Genomic DNA, 20,229 nt, shown 5'->3' on the forward strand with positions numbered 1-20,229 from the left:
ACCCCTAAACTAGGCTCATTAAAATTATTTCTATGACTTCATCTTAAAAATTGGGATTGAACAAGTAACTTTGACTATTCAGTCAAGCTACATATAGCACTAAATAATTCAAATATGCATGAAGCTTTGGGAGCTATTTATTCTTGGCAGCACTTCAAATGTATTTTAAGTAGTCAAATGTCTGCTCTTTCCTTCGAAACTGACTCAAAATACTGTTATCTGCTTAAACACTATAGTGTATTATTATCTCATTGCAAAACATGGTGAAGTGCGACGTGTGAGAGCTGTTCAGTGATATTCAAAGAAATGTCAAGGCAGACTCCATTTTGGACAATTTGCCATTGGAGAGAAACACCAACATTGGAAAAACTCAAGATTATCCGATGCTTGTAGATTCTGTGCTTTGTGTGAGGAAAGTATGGGCCATATCCTTTGTTGCTGCATATACTTCACATAGAAGGAAAAGGCCTACTGCCTCCAGCCTTCCATTGTCTGGGGGTTAGAACCTGTGCTTCTTCGGTAAGAGTATTTGAACACTAAAGAAATGCTGTTGGTTTACTGTCTAACTAAACTCATAAAAATAACACAAAGTAAGCAGATTGCGCATATTCTGGAAGTAGACTCTTTTAATCGATTGATTTACTGATTATCTTACCCAAATGTTTGTGTTCCTTCCTATTATTTGTATGAGATTAAGAGACTGATTGACAGTTTTATTTTATTTTAAATGTTTAATTGTACTGCTATTGTAGTGGTTTAATCAACTACACAATATATTATTATTATTATTATTAGTAGTAATAAAAAAAGGTGCAGAGTATAAACAAAAAGGTCACACCCTAGAGGAGCAACTAAATCGGGTTGTGTCGCTCGAGTTTTTGTGCGCTGAAAGCTGTTTCGGGGGGACCTCACAGAGAAGGTGTCAGAACTCATTTAGCACTGTCTGGCTATGACTTCCAGTAAGCTCTGCTTGCAGATTTGGACTCACCAAAAAAGTCACTATGGCAGATCAATTTGGACTTGGCAAGGCAACAAATCCATCTGATCAACTCAACGACCTCACCATCTACGAAATCCAGGTTTGTTCCATTTTGTGGTTTTGGTGACATACCAGTGGCATAGTCGGGAGCTTGATGATGACATATCTGACTTTGACCGACCTTTGCCGGCCACAGTATTGAACGATGTACTGCTGGAAGATCTCCACTTCCATGAAAAAGACTAAGTTAAAATGTTTAATACTTTGGTCAGGACAACTTTCTCAGTAAATCCAAACTCTTCTCCATTTCAGTCTCCCAGAAGTCGTATCTATATTCCGGTCAACCGTGAACAGTGACTTTTGATTGGAGCTTTACTTTTTCCCTTAAACTTCAAAAATTCATATGGTTCCCCATAGCCTATTTTTGTGATATTGGTGTCTGTTGATCAATAAATTATTCTCTAACTTTCTAAAATGGCTTGGAAATTGTATTGGGTTGTGTCTTTTACTTTGAAATTGTTGTACTGCTTGAACTTAGCATGTCATTATCTGCAGATATCCTGCTGCGTTTACCATAGCTACCAGTAGGTGAGCAGAGATTATCTCAGAACTCTGTTTTGCCCTAACCAGATTGGGTTTATTGAGTTACCAGATGGGAAATCCCATTTCTGACATACACCATTTGTACCCGGAGCCCCAGATGCAAGAACTTAAATCAACTTAGGCTAATCCTGCTTTTCTGATATTGGCAGTATCAAAGGTTTGAACTCTCATGGATCCCAGGCATTGGCTTTTGCTTTTGCTTGGAAGTTAGATGATCTAATATGTTGGATCCAAGACTTAGCATGAAATGTATTACCAAAATGACCACCATGTCTTCTTTCTAGTGAATTAGAAACATTTTTACTGCAGTACCAACTTCAGTCAGGGCCATTAAATATGACCTGCTACTCAGCATTCCAAGGTATAACCTGTAGTTTGCTTACCTGTGGATCGAAAAAACAGTCATTTCAGTCTAACTGAATGTATTTGGTTTTGTTTTTGCTTTGTGCTTGCCATGATTCTTTGTTCGTATAAGTAAAGTTGAAAAGTAAAATGGTCTGAATATGTCTCTTTGATTTCTTTTCTTTAGATGCTACTGGCTCTTCCACAGGCACTCAAACAAAGAAGCGGATCAGCTATTTAATAACCTAGAGTCTTGTTTTAAGAAAGCCCTCCAGTCCCACATCAAGGGAGCAGCCAGCCTTGTGTCCCTCCCCCAGTCAGATCGATCGTCCAGCTCACAAGAGCCTCAAGTAAGTTTTTTTTTTTTTTGCTTCTGAAAGTGCACGCACCACATGAATGTTTATATTTTAAGTGCTTTGCATGTCTGCTCAGATCAAGGGAGAAATGCTTCTTCCTAAAGATTACTCTACTTTGAATCTTCTCAAGGATTTCAACTGCTCTGGAAAATTTCATTTGTTTATAGTAATAGGTTGCATATGTCACTAGGAGTGTTAGACTCTATTCACTGGTCTGCTAGACTCCACTAGATAGGATGGTGCTGATACATAAAAGTGCAACCTATACTTGTAGTGTGAGCTCCTCCTCTTGGAGTTCCCTAGACTAGAGGATCTAGTGTTTCCTTTGTTAATGTTGCAGTCTTTTTGCAGTTTTGCTGCACGTATTTCAACACAAATAAGTTATTTTGACAACAGACTTGTCTCCCCGAGCACTTTGAACTTTACATCATATTTTAATTGTAAGTGCCAAAAGTTGGTCACTGAACCTCAAATACCAGTTGCATGTGTTTGTGGGTTCACGTAGGTATCAGAATTACGCGATGAGACCATTCCGCTTTCAACAGCAACCAGTTTTTGCTGCACAGTTACTATTGTTTCATACCTGGATGACACCACCGTTTATCGAAACCTTGCTAGGGATAAGCCGGGCAGAGGCAGAACTAAAGGAAGAGGACAACACAATGGAACACTAAACAACCCCAAATAGTGACACAAAGCAAGGGGAAAAAAGTGAGCAAAGCAATTTAATTCATTTGTGAAACCGAAGACTATGAGATTGAAGAAAGTTTATCAGCAAAGGCCTAGATTTTGCGCCAACTCTGCAGGAAGATCTCTTCAGATTGAGCTGTGAGTCAGTGAATTTCTATCGCAAGATTAAATGGCAAGTTTATTTTCAGGATAAACCCTCGCTGCAAGAAACATCGCACTCCGGCTTGAGAAAACCATCTTCTTTTTCTCCTCCATCCATTGCCCTTCTATGTTAAGTCCTCAGCATTGAGAAAGCTGAATTGAATGATGTCCTAAGGTTGGCACCAGAAACGTGATTTTAGAATGTCTAGTGAAGAGCGGATAGCAATAAGCACCCTTGCTGATAACTCCATAACAATCAAGTATTCAGATAAGGGTGGAGCGATTGTCATCCTTTCTACTGAAGATTACAGACAAGAATGTTAAAGGTTAATGGGAGACACTAGATATTACAAAATCATTAACCATCATCCATCCCAGAAGCTCCAATAGAAGATCAGGGTCATGGTCCATAAAGCTCCCATTTAGAGCCCCACAAGAGTTTGTTGATTTGCCTCTGGTTAGATGGTCGGTTGCCTTTACTGGAGGCAATGTTGGGGCATCGATACACCCAGCGCAGTCCGGTGACGCAGGTCTAGAAATGGTCGGCGGAAGCAGACCCTCTCCCCTTTGATTTAGGCAGGCCGTCACCCCCCCCCCCCTCGCTAGGCCAAGAGCACCGGGGTGGCTATAGCCCAGGTGGGGGCAGAGGAGAGAGAGCAAGGTGACACCTGCAGACCAGGGAGCGTAGAGGCATCGCTTATCCAGCAGTAGATTCCCGATCACGTTGGAGAGCGCCCCACGCACTTAGGGGCACAGGTAGGCAGTTCATACGAGTCGAGGGTGAGGGCGCCCCCAGAGTCTGGCCACTTTATGGGACTATATTATCCCAGGTAAGTCCACAGTCACGATAGTGCCTTATGAAGAAATGGGAAGGTGGCCCGCCCCCGCAACACAGGGCCAAGTGTGAGGCAGCAACCGCTCGGTTCAAACCTTTCTCCTGTAGCCGGTCTCCTCGGGGCAGTTGAGGCGATGCCCTCTACGGAGGGTTAAATCCCATTCCCCATGTTGTCGAGAGGCCAGGTGCTCAAGGGTAGGCTGGGTGGGCCCGAAGAGCGCAGCCTCCGGAACACCCTCTGGCGAGTCACAGGTAGGCCGCAGATCACCCCAGTTCGTTGCAGGCGGAGCGGCCTGACAGGGTAGCACACTGCCTTGTGGGGGTCCCCTCTCACCTCACAGGGATTGATGATGGGCCCGATCAGGGCAGCAGTCGATGGCCAGCGAGAGCGGCCGGCCTAGGAGTGGGCAATGTGGAGTGGTCCCCGGCAGTAGGCCCAAAGCCGGGGGCTTGCGTAGTTGTCGCTCCGGGGGGTGGGGGCTGCCGTCCGTAGCCATACTCCGGCTCCGATCGCCTCAGCAAGGCGGAGGCGCCGCTTAGCGGGAGACAGTTGGGTCTGCCAGTCCAGACACTGTTGTGTTCCGTTTGCAGATGCTCCCCGCTCCCAGAGTAAGCGCTGGAGTCGAGGCTATCGATAGGGGGAGGCTCTGGTCTCCATTTTGGGCCGATGCGGCAGCCGAGCCTTGGAAGTCCGCAGCGGGAGCAGTGGCCCGGAGGCGGCCAGGGAGCAGGAGGAAGCGCCCAGGTAGGTCAGCGATAGATGCCCCTTTATGGATGGGGTATCGCTGGCACTGGCTGTGAGGGGAAGTCTTCGTTATGGGCGAGGGCCGAGGAGCCAGTTCAGAACGCGGCCATTCCTCTAAGCTGATAGCCACGCCCCCTCCCCCCCTCAACGTAGCTTTATTGAAAAGTAGATAAACCGGTAAGAAGGTCTCTGTCCCAAGTCCTAAGTATCCACATACAGTCCCGCCGTGAGCAGCCTGCTAGCTGCTCAGCCCCATCCATCCAACTGTCACTCTGCTCCAGTCATCCAAGCATACTTCACACCGCCAACACACCAACATCCCACTCAGAACATTCATACCGGCTGAGCAGCCAGGGACAGGTTAACATAGGAGAGAGATCGCAATGGGAGATTATTAAATATGTAGATATTCCTTCCTCCTAGTTTTAGCTGGGATCTCTAACGGGACTTGAGGGTAATTTGACTGACAATGGAAGTCTTTTTTTTGGTTCATAATGACCAAGTGTGGATTGATCTGCAAGTGCAGCCATTGTTATAACCCTGCCTGCTCCCCTTCTACAGCAGGGGGCGCACAGAATGCTAAATGGTAAGGATTGGTCTTCAGAACAGGACTTTACATGCAGATTTGGACATGGTAATTCTGGCTCTGTGATATTCACCAATTTGAGAAACAAAAACTTGGAATAGCTTGACTGAAGTGCAGGATATCAGTCGGACTTATTTCTGGCCACACGCTGTCCTCGTACAAATATAGCCACTTCTAATCAGAGCCTGAAGCAACAGTACAAATTGTGCACATTTTTATATTTGCAAAGTTATAAGAGGTGAAGCGAAATAATTTGAGTGCAAAATTGTACGCGCTTAGCATAAAGTGAAAACAAATAGAGCTGAAATGTATCCCTTTGCTGATGTACTGGCAGTACTTAAAGATAAATGTTGGTGATATTCAGCAGATCACACACAATTAGATCAGATTTCATCTTCACGTTTTTCTCAAGATCCTTGTTGAAAAATAGTTTTCGAATGCTGCGCATTAACTTTCAGTTGTCATCGGAGCTGCCCTGACTGCTAGTGGCCATAAGAACAAATGCTGCACAGTCATTCTCAGTTCTTACCTAATCCGCCATGTGTGCTACTGGCTTGAAGAGGACTCTGTTTCGATCCCTGATGTGTTGATATCAGGTTTATGATTATATATGAATTAATGTCAATCCCACTAGAGAGAACGGTTGAAATATCTATTAATTGTGTTCTTGCCGAAAACTGAAACAATCATTTAATAACATTAGGGAAATTTTATCCGATGATAAACAGGACTGGGAGCAGCGGATACTTGCTGTAAGTATTTGACATAAGTAACATTTTTATTGCAGTGTTTATTTATTTATAGAGTTTTGTATAGCGCGGACAAGACCCGTGGGTATCAGAGCGCTTAACAGGGAAAAGAGTTACAGGTATACATTATAGTAACAGTAATAACAACAACAACAAATAGATATGGGGTAGAGGGTAATATACCGTAAGGACATGATTAGATATATAATTACTAGTGTCTGTGCAATTAGCATTAGGTGACGAACGAGGTTTAGCTTGTGTCCTAGTACCAATACAAGCTCGATGAGGTAGGGTTATATGACAATCCAGTGCATATCAAGGATAAGATGGATAAATAAATAGGGTGAGAAAGCCGTTACATATATTATGTCTGTGAGATATAGTTATAAGTTCACAAACAAGTGAGGTAGTTATAGGTTACCAAAATACGAAGTAGCAGTAACGTGTCTAGCCTCGGCTTGACCATGGAAATACAGTTCGATATCCGTTATTGATCCTCCAATTTTCATGCCGCGGACAACCCTCTGGTAGCGTAAATGATCATCCCAATAGTCCATCGGCTTCTTTAGGTAGGGTATTTACTCATCAAGTGGGTCTTCAGTTCTCGTTTGAATGTTGCTGTATTTTGAATCTTCCTGAGGTTTGGAGGGAGTGAGTTCCAGATTCTGGGCGCAGCTCCTGAGAATGCTCTGTTGTAGGTCTTTTTCTTGTGGAAAAAGGCTGGTCGCAATAGTAACTCTTTTGTGCTTCTGGTAGGTCTGTTACCTCCTGATAGCTTAAGTTTCTTGGCTAGGTAACTAGGCGTGTTGTAATGAACCGCTTTATGTGTAATACAGGCCATCTTCATTTGAATTCTGGCCTCGTAAGGTAGCCAGTTTAGTGCTTTCAGGTGTGGAGATATGTGATCAAATTTCTTCGATCCCGTGATGAGTCTAGCCGCTGCGTTGAGGCAGGCTTTTAGTGGTGCTGTGGATGTTTTCGGAAGGCCAGATAATGTGGTGCAGCCGTATTCGATCCTCGATCACTAATGATTGGATAGCCAGTTTTAGATCCCTCACTGAGATAAAGGGTTTCAGTTTTCTTAAGTAATTCAGGTGGAAGCGGGCGCTCTTGGCCATTGAGTTAATGTGTTGTTTCATGTCGAGGTTTTCATCTAGCGTGATTCCTAGTGATTTAGCTGAGTTAACTAGGGTCGGGGTGCAATTTAGCGCCGTCACCAGTTTAGTCCATTCCTTAACTTCAGATTGGATCCTTGTCGGTGAGATTAGCAGGAATTCTGTTTTCTGGGTGTTTAGTTTCAAATGGTTCGTTGTTAACCATCTCAGGGCTCTTTAATGTCTCGTTTATTCGGTCAATGTCCTCAAGGGAGGTGATCTTCATGTATATTTGCGTGTCATCTGCATACATATGATAGGATATCTGAGATTTTTGAAGGATCTCTGTGAGAGGTTCTACATACAAGTTGAATAGATCAGGGGATAGCGTTGAGCCTTGTGGGACCCCGATTATATTGGGTGTCGGGGAAGATATTACTTGGTTAACCTGGAATCGCTGAGTCCTATTCTGTAGGAAAGAGTTGAACCATTTCAGCACATTTCCGGACAAGCCCATCCTATCTTGTAGCCTGGTCATTAGTATTTCGTGCTTTACCGTGTCAAATGCTGATGACAGGTCTAGGAGGATCAGTAGACATGTTTGATTTTGGTCTAGAGCCTGTAGGGCATCATCGACAATATGCAGAATCGCAGTCTCAGTACTGTGCCCTGTTCTGAAACCTGACTGGCAATCATCTAGCAGCGAGAACTTGGTGATGTGTTGGCTTAGTTGGCCCTGCACACATTTCTCAATGACTTTGGCCAGTAGAGGGATGTTAGTCACTGGTCGATAGTTGTTTAGGTCTGTTGCATCAGCTGTCGGTTTTTTGCTGATGGGTACTACCTGCCCTGTTTTTAGGCAGTCAGGGAGGATCCCTTGTGCAAGTGAGGCATTTATTATCTCGGTCCAGATTGGAACTAGCGTGTGGCTGATTTCTCTTACACATTTTCCCGGTGGTGGGTCTTGATAGTGGTTGTTAGGTCTCATTTCGGCCAGCGTTTTGGCGATCTTTTCCTGGTCGTATAATTCGAATGTGTCCCAGTTTGCCTTGTTTTTTGTTTGAAGACCCTCTGTTGACGCATTGGTCTCCTATATAGATGGAGGAAGGGTCATAAGGTTGGCTGCTGCGTTTGTGAGTTCAACTTCTAGCATTTTCGATTTTTCTGTGAAAAATGATGAGAATTCCTCGCAGCTTATGGGGGTTTTTGTGTTCTCTTGAACCGTTTCGGCTAGTTTATTTGATTGTTGTTTTAAGATCTCGAAGAGTTTTCGTGGTCTGTTTTTGGCATTGTCCTGTTCAGCTCTGATAAATTCTTTTTTGGAGTTGATTATCTTTTTGTTGTAATCTTTTCTTGCTTTTCTGAGGGCTCTCAGCTCGGGTGAGGCGGGATGTTGTCTCCATTTCCTTTCGGCCATTCTCAATTTGCGCCTGTCCTCGTTCAGTGACTCACTAAACCAAGGATTTTTTGGCTTCTCTGAGCAGTTTTTCAGTTTTTGGGGCATGGTGTCATTAACGATATTACCGATCACCGTTGTGTAGTGATCGGTCAGCGCATTGACATTTTGCTTATTAATGGGTGGCTTCAGGTCTTTCTCACACCTTTCAACCAGTAGTTCAATATTAGCCTCTTTTGTGTCTTGGATCAGTTTCTTGAGCTTGCGTGGTTGCACGGTCTTTCCCTTTTTCATTGTAGGTATCGTGAATGTTATGATGTGATGGTCGGACCAATCACATGGTTCTATAGCGAGGATTGATGTCTCTGTATTTCTTGAAATAATCCAGTCTAAGGTCGCTCCTTGTGTGTGAGTGGGTTGGTTGCATGCTTGTGTAAGTTTTAGCTCACAAAGGAAGTCTACAAGCGAGTTGACCAGCTTGTCATTGCCGTCGTTCCAGTGGAGGTTAAAGTCGCCTAGGAATATGTTATTGGCCTCCGAGTTAGAGTTGGTCGTTATGATCTCTATCAATTGCTCTGAGAACTTTGCGTTGTCTCCTGGTGGATGGTAAAATGCATGCAAGTTGCAACTTTGATTATTTGGTGATCTCACATTAATACCAAGGTATTCACAGGATTCTAGGGGGTCAGACTGGAATTCACGGACCTCGATCTCTGAACGGTGAATGCACGCTATGCCTCCTCCTACATTCCTTGGTCTGTCTAACCTGACGATGTTATATTGTGGTGGTATTAGGAGATCCATGGTAGGCGATGATGATTCATTGAGCCATGTTTCGGTGAGGCTGTTGCTTTTGGGTGCACCTCACTGTATGTTTAACTACTCCCTGGAAATCTTGAACTGGTTAATATTGTACTTTAGGGATGGACATGTGCAACTGCCGCTTATGTGATAAGCAGGGCTGCTCTTCCCTTGGGGAAAAAGCCTGTAGTGACAGTAGAACAGTCCTCTCACTAGCTGATTATTGTAATGAAACTGTGTCAGACACACTATCCTTTAATATCAGTGAGTACAAGTTACCTACTCATTTTGGCAGCTGTTATAATGAAATATACTGATCACTTTGTCTTCCTCATATTCTTAACCTTTTGAAATCTTTGGATTCTATAATATCTTGTACAGGTATATTTGAAAAGCCCCCTTTAAGCCACCAAAATATTGAACAGCGTAATTTCAACTGCGCCTTTGATATTTCACCGTCATCCACTGTCAGGAATGTGAAATGGGAATGAGCTTTGATAGTCCTTACAGTTAGCCTTTCCTGTACATCTTAGATTTTCTGTAGTGTGTTCCTAACTTTTTCATATTGTTGAGAACGTTGGCGTTTTTTGTGGGGAGGAGTGGTGAGAGTGGATTTTAATTTCTCTGTTAGCAATTGAACATTACTACCATCAGGAGGCCTACCTTCGCCTCTCATATTTTTGGACATGTAGGTTTTTCCAAGGTTCATTGCAGGATGCCAACATATTAATTCTCAATCATTTTAAATAAAATCTGCTCCATTTAATTTCACAGCTTGCTTCGTTTAATGAATATCGTATGTAAATTACTGCCTCCAAACCGATATCATCAGGCTCTTATTGGTGTTGACTAATGTTAAGTGATTGATCATGATAATGGTGTCAAACATTTTGTGACATTTCCTACACCTGTATGAAATACTTCTTAAGCAGGAGACTTCTCTGCGAACAGCTTTGTGCTCCAAGATTTGTATGAGCACCATAGATTTCTTCCTTAGTTAACATGTATAATGCCTCTTTGACTTGATGGCATTCAACCTATTATTGGTCCTTTGTACAAACGTATCTTAAGACTGGAGGTGTATGTCTTCGTGGGCCCTCAATTATTTATTTATTTATTTTTACCTATTGTAGAGCGCACTGTAACCCTGCGGGCATCCTGGCGCCAAGACAGCAAAAAAGGACCGATATAATAGACAGGTAGACCAGCTGGGCGCCACTGATGTAGAGTTAAAGACTCAGGGAGCAAACTTTGGGAAAGAGCCAGGTCTTTAGTCTCTTGCGGAACGGCATTAGGTTCTGTATGCTCCTAATTTCCAAGGGAAGGCTGTTCCAAAGGCGGGCAGCCGCCACACTAAAGGCTCCCCCCCCCCCCCCCCCCCCCCCCCCCCCCCCCCATAGTTGCTCTCTTTGTCCTTGGTATCCTGACCGAATAGGCAGATGAAGAGCGAAGGTTGCAAGTGGGTACATACCATTGAAATCTGGCTTGGATCGGCTTTGGTCCTTGTCCATGTAGTGCTTTCAACGTTACGCACAGGGATTTAAACAAAACCCTTTGCGCCACTGGGAGCCAATGAAGCCCTGCTAAAGCCTGAGTTGTCGAGGAGCGATTCAGCGCAAGCTTGGCTGCAGCAGTCTGAAAACTCTGGAGCCCGGCAATCAAGCACCCCGGGGATTCCAGAAGCAGGACATTACAGTAGTCAAGACGGCTTAAAATAATGCTCCTGACTACTGTAGTTCTTGCCTGCACAGGCAGCAGCGGTAGTATTTCACGCAGTCCTCAAAGAGTGAAACAAGCTCCTACTAATTTATTAATATGGGACTCCAAGTTCATTTTCTCATTAAAACTGACCCCAAGATTGCGTACATAGCTTACTGGTGCCAGCGGGCCATTTGTGTTTGTTGGCCAGAAATCATTCGGCAATCCTCGATCTTTCCCACTTTACAGTGTAAAATCTGTCTTTTCACTGTTAAATTGAAGCGAGTTGCCCTCCAGTCATTTTGCAAATTTAGACATGCAGGCATGAAAGCTTTCCAATGAATCTGCGTGGTCACCATCCAGGGACACAATGAGCTGGGTGTCATTGGCGTAATTAATCACACTGATATTATACATTTTGATGATCCCCAGCAATGGTCGAAAGTACACATTAAACAGAATAGGGCTGATGGAGGACCCCTGTGGAACTCGTTGTTCGTTTTTTGCAAATTGTGGCTGGAAAGGAGGGAGCGCTACTGCTTGCCACCTGCCCGATAGATATGAACGTATCCATCCAAGTGCCACACCTGTCACTCCTACAGATTCAAGCCTTGTCAGAAGAATATCATGGTTGACCGTATCGAATGCGGCGGACAGGTCAAGCAATACTAGAGTTGCCGATTGCCCACCTGTCTGCCCGCATTCGAAGATTGTTCAAGACGGTCACCAAGGCGGTCTCTGTTCCATGACCCGGTCTAAACTCCAATTTTTCCTCAGCCAATTTATTATTTGTCTCCAAAAAGAGACCGTGCACTACTGACCAGACACTCTACGATCTTGGTCAGATAAGGTAAGAGGGAGATGGACCTGTAGTTCTTATAACATCCAGGGTCTAGGGTAGTTTTTTTCAGGAGTGGCGTGATAATGGCCTGCTTCCAGCTGAACGGTACCAGTCCATTGATGAGCGATGGGCAGCACAGTTGATGCAGAATGGGGAACAGCTCTAGTTCGAGTGCTTTCATTATCTTATGGGGGATAGGGTCCAAGGATGACCCAGATGCAATTCACAGGGCCGTTCGGGTGAACTCCTCTATCGAGGGTATCAGTAAAGTATCCATGATGACCGTAGAGTCTACCAGTCATCATGGTCAATTAAATAACGACCTTGACAGCCGATTGGAATCCTTGAAAGAAATCAGGATAAACACCTTCAGCAGAATTCATCACATGCGTATTTACCTTTTTTGATCTTTGTGAAAGGCACAAAATACACCTTTGGCAAGGAAGCACAAAAAGTAAGAACAGATCTAGATGTACAGAATTGGGTTACACAGTGATACTCAATTTACTGAGCTCAGAAGAATGGACAGCTGCGTCTCCCTTGCTTGGATTGAAACTTGTGGCTCATGCTCACCTGCATGGTAAAGCTGCTCTGACTTGCTTTACTGGTCAGAACAGACTGCATTTTAAGATAGTTTAGTGTGTTAAAGGCAATTGCTACAGAGATGAATCAAGTAAATCGTAAGGTGAGTTCAGGTTATATAGCTCAGGTATGTTATGTTATGTTAAATAGAATGTATTGAGCGCACGTACGCCCGTAGGCTTCATGGCGCTATTGGAAGATTTGCAGAGACATAACACAACAGAAAGAGGCAGACATTAACTATGGGTAGGCTTGCCTAAAAAGCCAAGTTTTGAAAGCTTGTCTAAAAGCCAGAAGGTCTTCGTGAAGTCTCAATGTCAGTGGCAGAGAATTCCAAAGGGAGCAGGCTAGATAGTGAAAAGAACCGCCTCCCTGGCGTTGTTTCATAATACGAGGCACAACTAGCAAGTTCTTGTGACCTGAGCGAAGAGCACATGAGGGAATGTACCTAACAAGCAGGCTGCTAATAAATCCAGGGCCCTTACCTTGTAGAGCCCTAAAGATAATGCATCCAGCTTTAAAGGTTGCTCTCTGCGCTACTGGCAACCAGTGGAGACCGGCCAGACCCGGCCTGATGGACTGCCACTTGGGTATCTTGCAAATCAACCTGGCCGCTTGGTTCTGAACCAGTTGTAGTCTCTTGAGCTGCCCGGCTGGAAGACCCAAATACAAACTGTTGGAATAGTCCAGGCGGGACAGCACGAGAGCGATGATAACTTGGATCAGAGCAGAGTAAGTTAACAGGTGGGCAATCTTCCTGATCTTACGGAGTTGGAAAAAACTTGAGGATACCACCGTCCCTACCTGACTTTTAAGAGAGAGGTCTTCATTAAAAGTAACCCCTAGGCTTTTTACCGTTTGGGACTTGGTTGGAGGATTTCCCATTTCTGGAGGCCAAAAATGTGGCCCCCAGTACAGTTCACTCTTCCCAGGCAAAATCAATTCAGTCTTGCCTGGGTTGAGTTTCAGGTGATTTAGACTCATCCGTCTCTGGATGTGGACCATGGCCTCCCGAAATTTGGTGGCAGCGCCAGGGGAGTCCAGGCGAAAGATCAGTTGCAAGTCATCCGCATAGTTAAAAATTAAAACTTTAAACTTTCTTAGTGAAAACAACAAGGGTCGTAGATACAAATTAAATAAAAGTGGGGACAAGGACGATCCCTGAGGGACTCCGCATTCATTTTTAATTTTAGGGGTTGTAAAGGTTCCTAGTCTCACTGCCTGGGTACGATCCGAGATAAATGACTTCAGCCATCTGAAGGCCGAGCCTCTAAGGCCCGCCTGCTCGACACGGTCGACCAGGATGGTGTGGTCGACCGTGTCGAATGCGGCCGACAGGTCAAGAAGTACTAGTGCTTGATGAATATCCTTGTCCGCATTGCATCTAAGTACATTCTGGACCGCCAGTGTCACCATCTCTGTGGAGTGCCCCGGTCGAAACCCAGCTTGATTAGGTTCCAGATATCCAGTGGATTCAACAAAACTAGAGAGACTGCTAGCAGCATGTGCCTCAAGAATTTTTGAAAGGAATGGTAGCAAGGATATCGGACAATAGTTTGATGGATCGTGGGGGTCCAGGCCAGGTTTTTTAATCAAGGGAATGAGTAGAGCGTGTTTAAACCCTACGGGTACCTTTCCCTGATCAAGTGAATCATTTAGCAGAGGAAGGATCCCCTGAGGGATAGATTGCCCTATTTCTGTAAAAATGTGGGGTGGGCAGATGTCGTCGGGTGAACCAGACTTGACACGTGCCAGGAGAGCAGAAAAGGTTTTGGAGTCTAGGGCAGGGAAGGCATCTAACGTGGCGGGATTATTAAAAATATCATCCAAGGGAGATGATGTAGGAGAGCTTGCAATGTTGCGTTTTATTATTGCAATTTTCTCTCTGAAGTATTCATTCAGAGAGTCGCACAACTTCTGAGTGGGAACTATTGAGGGGGCTGTCCTGTCATCGTCGCAGAGCTCATTGACTATATTAAATATATCTTTAGTTTTATTGGAAGAGGTTAAAATTTTTTGGGAGAAGTAATTGGTTTTATGTTGATGCAGAATTTTTTGAAACTCCTTCCTAGCAGCGCAATACACTTCTCTATCTTGTGGGGAGTAATTTACTCTCCACTTCCGTTCCTTTTGTCGTACCCCTAATTTAAGATTTTTCAATTCTTGGGTAAACCATTTATGGGCGTCGTTTCCTCTAATACTGGAAACCAGTACAAGGGGGGCTGAAAGGTCTGCTGCATAGCGTAGCCAGTTTGACAGAGATCTCTCGCCAGAGTCCAGGTCATCATGCGGCAGAGGTATAGATTTGCTTAAAACGTTCATGAATCCAGGAAGATCCATAGATTTCCATTTACGGAATTCTTTGCCCATGCATGACCTGGCCTTGACGTTCCCTCGTATTTCTAGCGTGAACTGAATGACGAAGTGATCCGACCAAATACATGGACTGATAACAGGGTTAGGTAGTGGTAGGTTATGCGTCCAGATTTGGTCGAGACTATGACCTTTCTGGTGAGTAGTGGTGGTAGTTAGTGAAATTACTCCAAATATCTGGATATAGTATATAGTGTTAATTTTCCTGCTGCTGAAGTGTGTGGCCTGCAGGTCATAGGTTTTTATGTGAAATAGTTCAGTGAATTAGTGCGTTTAATGCAGAAATTCCTGTGTGCTGCAGACTGAAAGTTTCAGTCGTCATCAAATAGTTTGGTGGTTTATGCAGCATGGAACCGGCAAAACTAGCAGCTTGATTTCTTTCTACTTTTAACTTAGGTTTTCATACTTAAAGTTGGACAAAATGGGTGTAATAAATTGGGTAGTAATTAACACAAGTCCTAGAACTATCGTCTGTTTAGTGTACTATATAAATGGGCAATTTTTAAGGTCGGGGCCAACTGGGCCAAGATGGTGTCATGTGCCAGTTTGTGCTCTTAACGAACGGATTGGAGTTAGACACTGTAACCAAGCTGAGACAAGACATTAGACCCCTTGACACATGGGAACGGCTCTGCGACCGTGACAGTGACTGGTTGCCTGGGACATCAGCTGAAGCTGGATCAGAGTGGTCCCAGCCAGGGAGCAGCTGGCTGTCTAGGACGGAGGGGTGGTGAGGCCTGGGAGCACAGGAAGCCGTTTACTCATGCCCCTCCTCCTCCACATTGAACTTGACCGCGGTCCGCTGACACTGCAGGGCTTCCCCCTCCAACTGCTGTGCTATCTGCCACCAACAGAGGACGGTTATGATGTAGTGTGGGATGCTCTTGATTATTGCTGGCCTCCTCTGGATTATTCCCAGCTGTGGACTGCGGATGCTGCGGGGGCACCACCATCCTACGTACCAAACTGCCCGACACCTGAAATTGTCCTATATTGACTGGAGCCCTTGTTGAAAGCTCTAGAGACAGCACATGGTACCCTGGCACGGCCGGGCCGAAGCTCCTACAACGCTTGGTGATGGGAGCTGAGGCGGTGAGAGAGATCCGAGCGGTATGAGGAGACTCCCGGTCCTCGGTGGTCTGAACACTCTTTGTCTGCTACAGAGTGAGGCCTGCTGAGGCTGGGGCGGAACGTCCTGGGTTCTTGCCCGCCCTCACTACATCCTGCCTGACCGGGTTCTGCTGGAATCGTGGGGGCCCATCCCGCCCTCCCACACAATAGGGCGGGATGGCCAATCCTGCTTGGCGGGACCCCGAGGAGTGGGGAAGCGGTCGGCGACCAGCTTGGGCCCAAAAGTATTGAAGTGGGCCTGAGAGGGGTCCAAGTGCCCAAAGAGATTCTGGACCCACTTGCGTGGGAATCTAACTTGTGACACCTTTGAGGTGGGGACAGAGGAAACTGGCAGAAGGCACACTGGTTGGTCGAAGCAGAACGGGGCATTGAGCCTTCCCTACCCAGATGCGCTGACTGTGGCCCTAGAAACTTGCGTGCAACTGGAGACTTGCCTGTGGCCCATAAGTTGGCCCGCTGATACAAAGAGGCCAACAGGGGACCCGAAATCACCGCTGTTGTGGCTTGCTGGGGAATCTGGCGGGGTGGCTGTAGAGTGTAGGAGAGTAGGGTCTGCTTCCTATGGTCACCCCCACTTTTTGCTTTGCTTTACTGGTTTTTTGACATAGATGTGGCTGTGGGCCTGCTAATCGGACCCACAGCCCAGATGATCTCTCTAAATTCATACCATGTACTTTAGGTACATACACAATTGGGAATTGGTTCACCTTATCAGCCCCTGTATAGTGTACCCTAGGTACCCAGGGCATAGGTGCATCCAAGGCCTACCAGGGGCTGCAGCATGTATTATGCCACCCCTGGCTGGCCACTCACATTGACACAACTGGCTGATGGCTCAGCTGGGGCAAGGTCGTGTAATCACCCCTTGCTTAGGTATGGTATTCCTTTATCTAACTTATACATAGACACACATGAACCTATAAGTCACTCCTATGGCAGGCCTTAACAATCCTGAGGGCAGAGTGCTTGGTTTTATGTGAGATGGTGCTCTAGCATGAGCTGAGCCTGTCTGCAGCTTTCGGAACCATGTCCTTATAGCTGTTCTATGATATAGCCAGACCATATACTCTTAAGTGCATTATAATCCTTGCGGATAATGCTAACTTTGGTTTGGCTGTGTCATACCCTTTGGAATACTACCCCCTCGCCAATTCTGGCTACGGGGGTAGCATTCCACCCTTCTAGAGGGAGAAGACATGTTGTTCCTGACTATCCCGGTTAAAGTTAACCAGAGCCCCAGCGTCACAAAATGGACGCTGCTGCCACAGACACAAGTCTGACCTCCTGCTTCTGGGAGTCCTTCCAGTCAAGGAGGCTTGGACAATACGTTTCCTGCCTGGGGAGGTGCGAGCATCACCCCAGCCAGGACTTGGTGTATTGGGACAGGGAGGGCTGAATGAAATGAGACACTGCCTGGGGCACACAAGGTGCTCCATGCATTCTCCAGTTCAAACTGGTTGCTGGGGCACTCCAGCCCCAACTCTGGCGCGAAACTGTACAAAGGGAAAGGGGTGTAACCACCTCCCTTCCCTGGTCCCACCCATAGGAGGGACCTAGAAGGTAAACCAGCCCATTTTATTAGTATAAAGCTAGGAGCTGAGTCTTAAGACTTTAGATTTATCCTGACTGAAACTTGAAATGAAACTCTGGACCTTCGACATTCTGCTTGAATCTAGAAGACTGAAGAATCTCCCTTGTGGCCAAGGAGTGACCACCGTGTGCAAACAGGCACCATCAGCGATCAACGGCTTGCTTTGTCGACGTTCTCGCCGGAACCTGAGCACAGAGCCTGACAAGTTCCAGACGACTTTGACCCTTTTCGATATCTGCTGCAGAGCTGAGATCCGTGGAGGCGACCAGAGAAGTGGGACCGGACATCTTGGAAAACCTGCGAATTGCTACTTGTGCAGCTTCTGAGGCACCCTCGAAGTTGTGCATTGGGGATTGAGAAGCCCCAACCTCAAGCACCATCTGCACTGAAGATCAGCCCTTCACACTCCACGAGTTCTGCGTGGGGCCCTTCTGCATTTTCCTGCTTGACGCGTTGTCCGGTTGCTGGCCCGCTGGCTAGTAGCCTCTGTGACGACCATCCTTTGAATCTTCACCACTGGTCAGGTTGCTCCAGACTGTTCCCTGCTTACCTGCAAAGGAGAAGCACCTCAGACCTTGCTGATCTGCATCAGAAGCCATCTTCGATTCCGGCGTGGGTTGCCTTTGCCAAGGCTTGTTAACTCCAATCCAGAAGTAGACTCCTCCATCATCGAGATCCTTCGTGGGACAGCCCGTATCCAGCTCCTGGTCATTGTCGACGCCTCTTGGTCCACGTGGCTGTAGAGACAAGCTTCACGACATCACCTGATTGCTCCTCGACATAGTCTGGTTCCTTCCTGCTCCTCGACATAGTCTGACCTGGTTCCACCCTGTCACTGGCTAGTGACCCAGACTCTCTCCCCTCTGCTTTCAGGTACTCTTCATCCTCGATCCGCCCTTGGAGCCACCCGGAGATCTTCCTCCTGGTCGCCTGCAGCATCTTCTTACAGGTCTCCATAGGATCCAGCGAAGAAACCGGACCCATCTTGACACCTATGCATCCATCTCGCGTGGGTGAGGTAACACGAGTTCTTCAGTGCTCCTGTGGGTATTGACTATCCAAGTGTCTTTGTTTTTAGTTGCTATCTGCTAGTTCAACCGGAAGTGTCCTAAATCCACTAACTTCTGATTCCTAAGTTCCCATTGACTTCTATGGTAACCCGTATGTATGTAAAGACACTGCACGCACCTCCCGTGGGCCTCCTACTTCCTAGCAATTGGTAGTACAGTGTAGCCCCAGCGATGCCCTCGGTCTACTCTTTGTCCGTGACGTGTTTATTATACCACTTTCTTAATATATGGTTTCCATCGCCCCTAGGGCTCGACTGTATGCTGATTAAGTAACTTGTTATGTGCTTGTGCCTCTTACCTCCTAAAGACTTCAGAGGGGTTGGGTTAGAAATAAATACATATATATTTTATATATAACCTGTGTGGTGTCCTTTCATTTGGTATTCAAGGGGTTACATATGGTAAAAAAAGCTGGCTTTACATGCCCTCTGAGTTTTAGCCTAAGACTGCTTAGTCCATGCTACCTCTAGGATAGCTGGTCTATAAGGTTGACTTACAACCAATCACCATAAGGGTTGTTTGGACTGATACAAGGTGCCCACTAGAATAGTGGACATCATATATCAGGCCAACTTCTCACATTAGAGGAGGCCCACCTTGGCTCAGAAGCCTACCTGAAAAGAGACCCCTTTGCTACTTCCTGACAGTGCCTGTGAATCCGCCCTGAGGCCTAAAGATGCCACCAGTTTATCACCGGCTGGCGGGGCTCACCTGCCTCTCATGCGAGGCATCCCATTCTGCCCCTCCTGACTGCAGGGAGACCCTTGTGGATCCGGGGTTGCTCGTGCTGTGACACCCCTGAGACTGGCAGGGTGTCAGCAAGCTGGCCCTTGAGGATGGAAGTGGTCTCCAAGGGATTTGCCTCACACACCGTTGACACGGAGTATGGGGCTGCTCGTTCTGCAGTGCCATCGACATAACAGGCACAAGCAAGCAGGCCCTGGCGACTACGACCCCTTCTGGGCACCACTGCTGATCACACTGGTCTGAGGACGTACTGGACTGTTTACATTGCAGCATGCCCTAATGCTCCCAGAACACATGCAGGTGGGTCATAAACAACTTGGTAGAAACTGACCCCTGCCGACTTCCACTGAGCTTGCATCTCTGAGGGTGACTCAATTTGCTGGACCACCAACTGCTCTAAGCTCTTGTAGCCATTTGAATTCTACAAACCGGTCATGGGACACCTAGTTTCTGGAATGCAACCAGTGACGCTAAAGCAATCATCCAGCTGGAAAGGACGGTACAAGATTAGACTGAGACAGACTTGCCTGACTCTGAGTCCTTGTAGGCCAAAATAAATGTTGTCAAGCAGACGGTAGCAAACACATGAAGCACCCTTGATCAAACCCATTCTTCCCTGCAAAACAAAATTGACAAGATTACAGCAGACTTCACCTTACTGCACACACATCTCCGCAAATTGACTGACCGAGTATGTGAGGTTGAACACACAATAGTTGAGTTCCAGCCAACAGCACACGACTCAGCATTGCAACTTCAGAGTCTGTTACATAGCTTTAATGTACTAGAAAATAGAGTGGAGGATGCTGAGGAAAGATCCAGATGCAACAATGCACGAATTGTGGGACTTCCAGAAGGTGTCCAGAACTGGAATTGCAC

The 20,229-nt window shown here is 46.0% G+C and overlaps 1 long non-coding RNA gene across 3 annotated transcripts in view; it reads left to right on the forward strand.

Moving 5' to 3' along the window:
* LOC144754143 (uncharacterized) overlaps positions 1-20,229 on the forward strand; it is a 213,515-nt gene that overhangs the window by 87,182 nt on the left and 106,104 nt on the right. For all 3 annotated transcript variants that reach the window (XR_013594671.1, XR_013594672.1, XR_013594673.1), the window contains exon 3: positions 2,112-2,274. This is a non-coding gene — a long non-coding RNA (uncharacterized LOC144754143). The remainder of the gene's footprint in view (positions 1-2,111; positions 2,275-20,229) is intronic.

This window comes from Lissotriton helveticus, chromosome 5_1 (assembly GCF_964261635.1).
Source record: "Lissotriton helveticus chromosome 5_1, aLisHel1.1, whole genome shotgun sequence".
Classification (NCBI taxonomy): domain Eukaryota; kingdom Metazoa; phylum Chordata; class Amphibia; order Caudata; family Salamandridae; genus Lissotriton; species Lissotriton helveticus.